General features: G+C 40.7%; 1 long non-coding RNA gene across 1 annotated transcript; it reads left to right on the top strand.

Moving 5' to 3' along the window:
* Positions 1-8,768: 8,768 nt before the first annotated feature.
* LOC115577183 (uncharacterized) lies at positions 8,769-10,105 on the top strand. The gene is made up of 2 exons (XR_003983039.1): positions 8,769-8,909; positions 9,011-10,105. It is a non-coding gene; the product is annotated as an uncharacterized LOC115577183 (long non-coding RNA).
* Positions 10,106-11,924: the final 1,819 nt, after the last annotated feature.

Here is an 11,924-nt window from a genome sequence, read left to right as displayed (position 1 = left end):
TTACTGCATTCTGAAAACACTTCTTCATACTTACAGAGCTTTGTTGGAGGCTTTGACCACTGGCAGCAGCCTCAGAAGAGCCTCCTCTGAAGCAGAGTATTTCTTCAGGTCAAACACGTCCAGATCTTTTTCTGATGACAGTATGATGAAGACCAGAGCTGACCACTGAGCAGGAGACAGTTCATCTGTGGAGAGACGTCCTGATCTCAGGTACTGTTGGATCTCCTCCACTAGAGAACGATCGTTAAGTTCATTCAGACAGTGGAACAAATTGATGCTTCTCTCTGGAGACAGATTCTCACTGATCTTTTTCTTCATGTACTCGACTATTCCCTGATTGGTTTTTGATCTTCTACCTGTCTGTGTCTGCAGACCTTGGAGGAGAGTCTGATTGGTCTGCAGTGAAAGACCGAGGAGGAAGCGGAGGAACAAGTCCAGATGTCCGTTTGCACTCTGTAAGGCCTTGTCCACAGCACTCTGGCAGAAACGTGTTGATTTGCCTCCAAAGACATTAGACCACCGGGATGTTGACTGCTTTTCTTCTGACAGCAGATTGACTCCAGAGTTGATGAATGTCAGATGGACATGAAGAGCAGCCAGAAACTCCTGAACACTCAGATGGATGAAGCAGAACACCTTGTCCTGGTACAGTCCTCTCTCCTCTTTAAAGATCTGTGTGAACACTCCTGAGTACACTGAGGCTGCTCTGATATCGATGCCACACTCTGTCAGGTCTGATTCATAGAAGATCAGGTTTCCTTTCTGCAGCTGATCAAAAGCCAGTTTTCCCAGAGACTCAATCATCTTCCTGCTCTCTGGAGTCCAGTGTGGATCTGTCTCAGCTCCTCCATCATACTTGACCTTCTTCACTTTGGCCTGAACCACCAGGAAGTGGATGTACATCTCAGTCAGGCTCTTGGGCAGCTCTCCTCCCTCTCTGGTCTTCAACACATCCTCCAGAACTGTAGCAGTGATCCAGCAGAAGACTGGGATGTGGCACATGATGTGGAGGCTTCGTGATGTCTTGATGTGGGAGATGATTCTGCTGGACTGCTCCTCATCTCTGAATCTCTTCCTGAAGTACTCCTCCTTCTGTGGGTCAGTGAACCCTCTGACCTCTGTCACCATGTCAACCGACTCAGGAGGGATCTGATTGGCTGCTGCAGGTCGTGTGGTTATCCAGAGGCGAGCAGAGGGAAGCAGGTTTCCCCTGATGAGGTTTGTCAGCAGCACATCCACTGAGGTGGACTCTCTAACATCAGTCAGGATCTCAGTGTTGTGGAAGTCCAGAGGAAGTCGACACTCATCCAGACCGTCAAAGATGAAAACAACCTGGAAGTCTTCAAAGCTGCAGATTTCTTTGGTTTCAGTGAAGAAGTGATGAACAAGTTCCACCAAGCTGAACTTTTTCTCTTTCAGCACATTCAGCTCTCTGAAAGTGAATGGAAATGTGAACTGTATGTCCTGGTTGGCTTTGTCTTCAGCCCAGTCCAGAGTGAACTTCTGTGTTAAGACTGTTTTCCCGATGCCAGCCACTCCCTTTGTCATCACTGTTCTGATTGGTTCATCTCTTCCAGGTGAGGCTTTAAAGATGTCTTCTTGTCTGACTGTTGTTTCTGGTCTTTGTGGTTTCCTGGATGCTGTTTCAATCTGTCTGACCTCATGTTCATCATTGACCTCTGCAGTCCCTCCCTCTGTGATGTAGAGCTCTGTGTAGATCTGATTCAGAAGGGTTGGGTTTCCTGCTTTAGCGATCCCCTCAAACACACACTGGAACTTCTTCTTCAGGTTAGATTTGAGTTTACGTTGACAAACTGCAGCAAGATGTTCTAAATGGACACACAACAAGAAAGTTCATTAAGTTACTTATGAAGAAAATATGAAAATTTCCTTCCCCTAAAGTTGCACATATAAACATGTTTTCCATGTTTTTCCTCGATCTGTTGAGACATCACAAATTGTCTCATTGGTCCAACATGTTAAATCTTCAGAAAAAATCCTCTTACTGCTCTGCAGACAGTCAGCCAGCTCCTCCTGCTTCATTCTCCTCAGGAAGCGAAGTGTGATCTTCAGAAATGCCTCTCTGCTGCTCCTCCTCTGCTCTTCATCCTCACTGTCCAACACCTCCTCATCCTCCCTCTGACTCTCTAAGTATTCTGGGCAATCTGAACTCAGAACCTTTTGGATCTTCTTCAGCTCGTTCTTCACAAAAGTCACAATGTTCTCTTCCAGCAGCTGAAATAGAATATTATGTGAATGACAACATTTAACATCAGATCCATGTTAGACAGATTCACCACTGGTCTGTAAAGTGCAGCATGGAGATTATTGTGAACAGACTGGATGTAAAAGTAGTTGTTGTTCATGTACAGACCATAAATATGGAGTCCAGGTGTGACTGATGCTGCTGGACAGACGGACCTCTGGGAACCTCTGCGCTCTCCTGGTCGACTCTGTGGAGGAATCATGAAGAATCAGTCACATTGTGTCTGTCCACTCAGAGACAAACACAAGCTGAAGGTCCTTTGAGTTAAAGTGTTGATGACATCATTGAATCAGATGGTTTCCTCTGACATCAAAGTGTTGGTCGTACTGCTGATCCCACTGTGAATCAACAGTCAGTCAGTTTACTGGGTTGGTTCAGCAGCTTGTCTGGTTTAGTCCCTCCAGCTCTTGACCCGTTTAATACTGTGGACAGCAACACACAGCTAACACAAGCTAGCTGGATGCTAATTGTCCAGTGCAAATTGGTGAAGAGTCTCAATAAACTTGATTTATAACTGGAGGTCTGTCTGAGCATCAGCAGGGATGGATGACAGCGGACCAGGATCAGGAGTTTAGAACATCTTGGATATATTTTTAGTTTATTCTATTTAGTTTTATTTTTTATCTAAGTCAACTCCTACCTCATGCCACTACTTGTTGTCTTGTTTAAACACTGATTATCTCCTCTGCTGCTGTGCCAAAATGTAATTTCTCCTACACAGGGTTGGGAGGGTTACTTTAAAAATGTAGTCCGATACAGTTACTAATTACCTGTTAAAAAATGTAGTCAGTAACGTAATCCAAGTACCACAATATTAAAGTAATGTAACTTGATTACTTTAAGTTACTTTTGGATTACCTCAATGCACATGCAAATAAAGACTTCCTCTAAGGAACACATAAAGCAAATTAAATATTTAATTAATTGTAGGGTATGTTAGATTTATTCAGTTTTATTCATTGACTACTAACTATTCAGCTGTATTCAAGAATTACATGACATATTACAATAATAATAATAATAATAATAATAATAATAATGGTAACAGTTATTATTAGTGTTATTGTAACTACTAGGCCTATTTCTAGTAATAGCAGTAGTAAAACACCTGTTGTTTTATTGTAAAACAATAGGATGTGTGTCACTTATTTGTCCCCCAAAATTACCCATACAATTTCCTAATATAATCATGCTATTTTAATACCTTGTTGTGATCTAAAGTGTTAGTGACCCATTTCAGTCACTGCAAGTGTTTCAGGCAATTTTGTAACGTACAAGCCTCACAAGGTGGCAGTAGCTACATTTTAAGTGTCTATGGGGCCCTCGAAAGTCAACGACTTTTCCACGATGAAGTCCGTGCAAATGTTTCACAATAAAAGCCTACTGAGCTATTTATGCTGGAGGACTTTGAGACGGACACAGGAAGTGTTGAGTTTGTATTAACAATGTAATGTCTTAATTTTAACAGGACAACCGGGAGCGAACCAAACCGAGACTTCAAAACTACCAAAAAACCTAAACACGTACCATCCCGGTCACCAGCAGCACCACCCACAGACTCAGTAGTAGTACCTAGCAGTGTTGCCAGATTTGGCGGTTTTCCGCCCAATTGGGCTACTTTTGTTGACGCCAGGCGAGAAAAAAATACATTGGGCGGGTGAATAAAATTTGGGCTGCTTTTGTCCACATTTGGCGAGTTTTTAATATTGTGAAAACAGCACTCTGAACTGCGGGAGCCCATCAGGAGCGCCGGAAGAGCAAGTTAAATAGAACAGAAAAGCGCCAAACCCACCCCCCGGCTAACGGCGAGGAGCATAACTCTCTCTCTCTCTCTCCCCCCCACTAACAGCGAAAAGCGGCTCCCCCCCCACACACACACAACAGTGTCTGGCAACTTCGTGATTTGGGCTGGTTTTTAGTGGATTGGGCGGGTTCTAAGATCTGATTGGGCTGGAAACTGTCAATCCGATCTGGCAACACTGGTACCTAGTAGCAGCAGCAGCAGTAGTAGTTGAAACAATGACAGTCCGAGTCTGGTTAACAGGCTAACTAATGTTAACTTTAGCTAACAGAATTTCTGTGTAGCTAGCTAAAGTTCGCAGTTTCGCTTACCATTAAATGTTTCTTTAAATTAGATGTGGAGTCCTTGGACGATGGCAGTGTGTGCACAGCTCGGAGGCATAGCTTGCACTGTGCAGTGATGTTGTTCCCTCTTACTTCTTTAGAAACAAAGTAATGGCGAAATTTCCACGCAGTGAAAGCATTTTTTTCTCTAGCGCTCGAGTCCATAATAAGCCGTCTGGCTTCACCTGAGAGCAGAGCGTCGTTGTGACTGACTTGTCTGAAGTGTAGCAATGTGTGCGCGCGTGCATACGGCATTGCCGCATTGGCAAGTGTTAGATTCATTTATTCACATTTATTCATAATTCATTATTATCATATATTTTAATTGTAATCCAACTAATAATCCCAATTTTTTTCCACATGTATCTGTAATCTGATTACGTCTTTTTTTTCTGTAACTGTAACGGAATACAGTTACTGTTTTTTTGTATCCTAATTACGTAACGCCGTTACATGTAGTCCGTTACTCCCCAAGCCTGCTCCTACAGGGGTTCAATAAAGGTTAATCTTTTCATTTTTTTAATGGTCAGGGACCAAATGCAGATAGAGAGACAGGCAGTTTGAAAACAAAAGCAAGCTTTAATGAAGAAAATTCCTCAAAACAGAAAAGGCAAGTAACAAAGGCAGGCAGAGTAAAGTCCAAAGGGCAAAGCAGTCAGAACAGGTGAAGACTTGCAGGAAATGCAGGAGCAAAACAGAGGCACCAGAGAACAGAGAGGGGAAAACACTGGCTTCATGCTGCGTTCCTTTGAAAGTCGGAGGTCAGTAATCCCGACTTCCAATCGAGAAGTGTCTCAGTGTATCTGATTGGAGAAACGTGGACGCTCGCTGCTAACAGGTGTTTGAATGAAAAGTCTGTGAACTTCAGATCAACTACAGCAGCTTATTTAACAGTTGAGGGCATTTTAAGAAAAGACAGGAGGAGTCGGCTGCTAACACATACTGTCAAAGACTGAGACTGAGCTCAGATCAACTGAATCAAAGTGAGAATAACAACTACAAACTGTTTTACTGCACGTTTCACAAACAAACACTGAAGTCAAACATGATGAAGAGGTTAAAAGTAATTGTTCACTTTATGCACCGTTGTCCTGCTGTGATGAACTCATGAAACACAGAAAAAGAGCGGGAAACCAAACAAAGGGAGGACATTGAACTTGTGTTGCCTGTGTACAATTCCATTTAGATTTTTTGACAAATGGCCACGACTGACATGTCTCAACTTCTGTGGTCACATGACTGAAAACCAGGAAATGATGACTTAATGGAGGAACATAGTGGAGTCACAATTATCCTTTGTTAGCAGCTAGCATCTGTTAGCCTGAATAAAATCACTATGTTACACTCAACCAGTCATCAGACAAATGTTAAACTGGACTGAAGAGATGAAGACTGGTTCTACTGGGCAGCTTTCACATGTGAGAATAGAAATGTACTAAAAAAGAACGATGCTGAAAAAAACAAGATGTTTAAACACATTTCTCTGAATAAATAACATAAAACATGAATCAGTCACATGATAATGTTATTAACAGCTCACCTTTTTACAGCAGGAGGTGGTTGTCCTTTAAAACCAATGAAACAATCTATTGACTGATCACTCTTGAAGGAAACACAGCTGGGCTCAGGTCCTGGTCCAGTTGAGGCTGGTCTCCTGTTGGACAGAGAAGAAGACCACCAGAGATGTTAATTCATTTTTTATTCTTCAGAAACAGAAGCTGCTGGAGAAACTAGCAGCAGTTAACAAGAAAAGGATCAACACAGCAGAGTTCAATAAAACATGAAGCTGAATGATTTCAGTCTGTGGATCATGAATTCATTTTGACAGATAACAAACTTTACTGTCGGGAACATCAGACTAAAAACTCTTTGGAGGATCTCCACTTGTTTTGTGGAGCTCAGACTTCTGAAGCTTCATATTATCCTCAGCTGAACTTCATAAAGTATTTTTACACAGAACAAGGACGGTGAATTTTGTCCTCCATCATCACTCTGAGAACATGAAGACCATCAGGACAACTGGTCAGACTGGATTTAATGAGGACAAACATCAACAGAGAGCAACAGGACAACAACTTACTGTCTGTCTGACCAATGTTCTTTTTTGAAAAAAATGATCGTATTCTTTGACTGGTCACTCTTGAAGGAAACACAGCTGGGCTCAGGTCCAGGTCCAGGTTCAGGTCCAGGTCCAGGTCCAGGTGCAGTGGTTTTAGAGGGAGGGCCTCCCTCCTCTCTGTCCTCACACTGATTCATGCTGCTCATCTCACACACACTTTCATCTGGAGAGGAAACACAAATCATTCATCTGCACATCAACTGAAATCAGCCTTTGGGTCACAAACACTCTTGAAGGGCAAAATGTCTGAAAGTCGACTTCCTCTTCTAACATTTAAAGTCAGAGCACATTATTCCAGAACTCACTGACTCTATTAATACATATTTCACTAAATGGCTGCTACAGGACATCAAACCAAAACTAAATCATGTCATTAAATCAGTTTGTATTCTGTTTCTTACTGTTCTCTACTAATAAAGTCGCTCACAGCAGTGACGTGAAATCTGGAGACAAATGTGAAAATGTCTTCTGACAGAAAAGAGACAGTGGACTGATCCAGGACCTGTCTTCACAGACCTGCAGGAAGGAAAGTGATGTCATCACTGTGAGGTTTATTTCAAAATAAAAAACTTCTGTCACACGGTAAAACCAGTGACTCCAGAGGATGATCTCTCATTATATAATATTTACTTTGAATTGTATTTATCTAATTTCAATGTAAATGTTATCATTATCATATCATTATCATTACATTTTAAACGGTATAAAAACAGTCACTTTCCTTCTGTACATGACTGTGGAGACTTTCTGTGGAGCTTGGAGTGTTAAATAACTGATTAAAAACAAATACTGACAAGTTGATTTAACCAAGAGACAGAAATTATTCTAATAACCTGTTGTGTTATTATAAAATATGAAAGTCTCAGGTGTGTTCAGGTGGGTTTTGTCTGTAGAGGCTGTGACTTCTCTCACTGACGTCATATCTCCTGTCAGAACATCAGCTGCTGGACTTGGCTCAGTCCACTAGATGACGTCATGACGCTGTGGTGGAGTCAACACACGTTTCTCTGATATCTTTTAATCTAAAAGAGTCAATCTGGTCATCTGTTGTTTATTTAAAACATTTATCTGCAAAGTAAAAATTAGAATCTCTTCCTCTGAGAAGTAATCAGGAGCAGAAATACTCGAGTATCGTAACGGGCACTTTAAGTACTAACACTGAGAGCCGACGTGTTCCTGCTGACTGTTGCTCAGTGATGAAGTTATATTTGTATTAATTAAATAAACCTTCAGAGTCCTGGATGTCCTCTTACTGCCTCCTCATCAGTCCTGGACTGTAAATACAACCACAGATTATTCACCGACACCAACAGCTGCTCTCCAGCCGCGTTTAATGCGTCACACAGCGGGAAAATGGAAGATGTGTATCCGGGCGCTCCGAGTTTAAACTTGTGAGTTTGGAGAAATAAACAACCGAGCTTCACTTTTTGTGCTGTTTCCGGTGTAACAATGAAAAGAAGAGCTTGTGTTAGCGAGTCGAACATGTCAGATTCATTACATTACCTTCAGCTGGAGGTTCAGACGGAGAATACAGAAAAATGAAACTAAACTTTGAGGAATAAACACCAAGAGAGGCGTGTGACTGATTGGGAGTCACATGCCGAATTCACAAGACAGCTAAAATAATGAAGAATCAGTCACAAACAGCTTCACAGAGTTTATAAAGTGTATCCTAACTCAAAAACTCACTAAATGCAGAGATTTTATAAGGGAGTCTGGGGGTTGTCTCTCCCTCTTCGCCTCCTGGCTGTTGTTGTGACTTGTAATATGTTCGTGTTCGTGTTTGTCCTCTGCTGTCTCAAAAGAAAACCTCAAATTGTTGTAAATGATTGTTAACAACCACAGGAAGCATCTAAAATGTGTGCAGGACAATCTAACAAGGTTCTGGAGGTCCACATCTCAAATCAACAGACTACATGTCAGTTCATGTGTTCTGGTTCCTTTTAAGATAGCATGAAAACAATATTAATTATTTGCAATTTCACCTGGACACATGTTATAAAATTTCTAAAAATACAGAAGGTCATTTGATGACTAATTGTAGTAAAAGTACTCAATTACTTTCCACCAGCGCACTGACGGAGACAACATGATGATGATACAAGTAGAATTTTATATTCAGCTACTTTAGTAGAGGAGAAACATTTCAGTGATCGTGTGTCGTGTTTTCAATCATCTCATCTGATCTGATCTCATGTGTGCCGATCCAATAACAAGTCAATACATTCATACGTGTTGAAGAAACAGGTTTGGGATCCCAATGCTCAGTAAACCACCTGGTGGAGGAGGGACGCCCACGTCGACCCCGGCCACGCCCCGCAGCGGTCTGCCCCGCCCCGCCTCCTTTGTTGGCACCCCAATCTCCACCCCTCGCAGCAAGGTGGCCCAACCAACATGAAGGTAACACGTTTACTTTTACAAAATGTGTCTTTTAAATAGCAACATCAGCTCTTATTAAGCAGCCCTTTAAACTTTGACCGATCTCTTCTTGTTTTCTTCAGTTTACTGACTCCTCCAAAGAGCTTGTCCACCCTCAGTGCCCTTCGTGACAGCACCTGGAGAGACGGCTGCTACTGATGAGACCCGGATGCAGTAGTGCAGTGGCTGCCCCGCTGGCTGGGGTAACTCACTACACCTCAACGTTTTTGAATGGGGGGTTTGACCAAAAAGTAAACTGTTAACTTCACCTTAAATCTGAGATCCTGCATAGAATAGCTCAAACAGCGGAGGTGGTCTTCACACGTCGTCAATCCAATTCTTTGCAGAATTTCTTCGGGGAAGGCGGGTTGTCATTTAGTTTTTCTTCTGGATTTGAGTGAGTTTGGTCCGTGCCAAGGGGTAGTCGCTCCCTGTTGCTCTTGTGCAATAAAACCACTGTCTTTAGGCTACCAGTGATACTAACCTGCTGAAGAGGGCTGCCAGTTTTTATGATACGAGTCTTCACAATACTGTATTTATTTATTTATATATTTATTATTTTGAATAAACTGTTTTTGATTAATCAGGTGTTTTTTCCCTTCTGGCAACAAGCGCCAACGATGCTGCTAAAAAACATGTAATCAGTCCCTGTTCGTTTTTGGGCACATTTGGTCTAATTTTTACAAGACGTTAAAGTATGTATTCGTGTACAAATCTTAACTATTAAGTGTGCATACATTATAAATATATATTGATGCAATATTATTGAATTTTAAATGTGAATCTTGACCAAAAGGAAAATGTTTGAATGTGTTTACAAAATTGTCTCACCACAGACTTTGTGCATATTAACACTTTAAAATTGACCTATAAAGGGATCTGTTCTTGTTGCACTTTGTATACACTTACTGATATTTTTACGTTCTGTTTACTGATGTTTGCACTGCTTTTACTTTGTATCTTCTGGATTTATGGGGGAAAAACAATGTTAATTAAGTGTTTTTTTGGGGGGGGAGATTTCACAGTTGTACACGGCATAATGTAGCACCCTCTGTTTGTAATATTTGACTTGTGTTTTTCACATGTCACAAAATCCCGACACTTTTGTTACTGTGATGGACTGAATGAGTGGAACATTTTAATAAAACACACTGAATTAAAGATGATTTTGTTCCTCACTGCTTTATGTTGAAACTGGATTTATATAATCTAATCGGTATGCAACAAGAGAGGTAGGTTGTTGATGCATTTCAATGTTGCCATCTAGTGGTAGAATTTCAGACAGCTCACTGTTGGTTTAATACAAATGACTGCAAAGTATTCCCCCAGAAAGACCACATGAATAATACATAACTTAAATCTGAACCCGGTGATTTGTAAAGAGCCCTGCTGTTAGACTGTTATGTGAAATGTGGAGGACAAAAGGAGACTTTTCATGATTCAGTTTAATGTATAAAAATACATACTGAAAAATGACCACATAAATAGGGAATAACTAATAACTGGTTTGTTTTGTAAACTTTATCACCAATAAAAACTTTTTTTTGTTTTTTAAAGTAACCAAAAAAAATAAAAAATTCTTGTATACTTTTTCCAGATCCACACCAAAAGTTAATTGGTTCGATTGAGGACCAAAACCGATCCTCTAGCAAGTTTCATAAAAATCCGTTAAGTAGTTTTTGTGTAATCCTGGTAACAAACCAACAAAAAAATGGACACAGACAAAATCATAACTTCTTAGGCAGAGATAGTAAATATTTTGATTTGAAAAATGACCAGGTGTCATTTTTACACAGTAATGAATTGTGAAATAAAGAAGTTTTTTGTTTTTTAATCAACGTAGTTATTAATGTATTTATTGAGACAAAAGTCAAAAATCGCAATGTTGAAGTAAGTGAGAAAACAACTACTGGATGTGTCACTTTATCAAGATCCACACCAAAAGTTAATTGGTTCAATCGTGGGCCAAAACTCATCCTCCAGCCAAGTTTCATGTAAATCTGTTTAACAGTTTTTGTGTAATCTTGGTGACAAACCAACAAAACAAAAAACACAGAAACTCTGATGCTTGTTTCGGTCCTGCAAAGACTTTTTGGACAACAAATTATCATTTGGCTGTGACATCAGAATTTAATGTGGAGTTTCTGAACAAAAGTATACAAAATTTAGTATCACAAAGGTTGTTGTGATAGTCGAGCTTCGGCTGCTGAAAGTTTCACCAGATTGATTTATGTAAGGACGTGTTCGGGCTGGGAGCAAAGAACCACTAGAAGCAGAATTTGAGATCGACGGCTGAAATGATGTTTTCATGCTTGTAAATGTTTGTTACACTGCTGCCTTCATACTGTGAGGTTGTGGGATTGATCCTGTGATAATCTTTATGTTGTAAAAACCAAATTATTGCTCTCCTGCACATTTAGTTATGTTATATATACTGTGAACTGAGTTTATTGTGTAGTGAAATAGCTCAATAAGATGAGATGCTGCTGCTCTTCTTCTGAGGTTGAGGGATCAAATCCTGGCTGGTCCATCAGGGTGTTTTGAGCTTTAAAGCATTTTAAGAGGACATATCGGTAAAATCCTCAGCTTCACCAGGGCTTGAACTCACAACCTCAGATCTTCTGCTCAGTCTTCTTACTCACTAAACTATTTGCTCTGATATAATTTACCTTCATTAGGGCTTTTCACTTCTTCTTTTTGACAACAGACGCCAAAGTCAAAGGTTTCAGTTAGGATCAAACCCACATCATGAAAAACTGCAATGAATTCCCAAATATCCTGAGCTTCTTGATCAGCGAGCCTTCTAAACTGTTTCTTGGAGGTTTCACGTCTTTTTCTCGGTGTTCAGCTTCAAAGTGTTGAATCTCACATCCTCAGCACTTCTCATCCGATGCTCACCTTTCTGAAACAGGTGTGCATCAAATCTGAAATGCTGAGGATGTGAGATTCTATTCTCAACACCTGAGGTTCAGGGATCAATCCCCAGCTCACCTGTGG

This window comes from Sparus aurata, chromosome 24 (assembly GCF_900880675.1).
Source record: "Sparus aurata chromosome 24, fSpaAur1.1, whole genome shotgun sequence".
NCBI lineage: Eukaryota > Metazoa > Chordata > Actinopteri > Spariformes > Sparidae > Sparus > Sparus aurata.
This window is presented reverse-complemented; position numbering and strand designations above follow the sequence as displayed.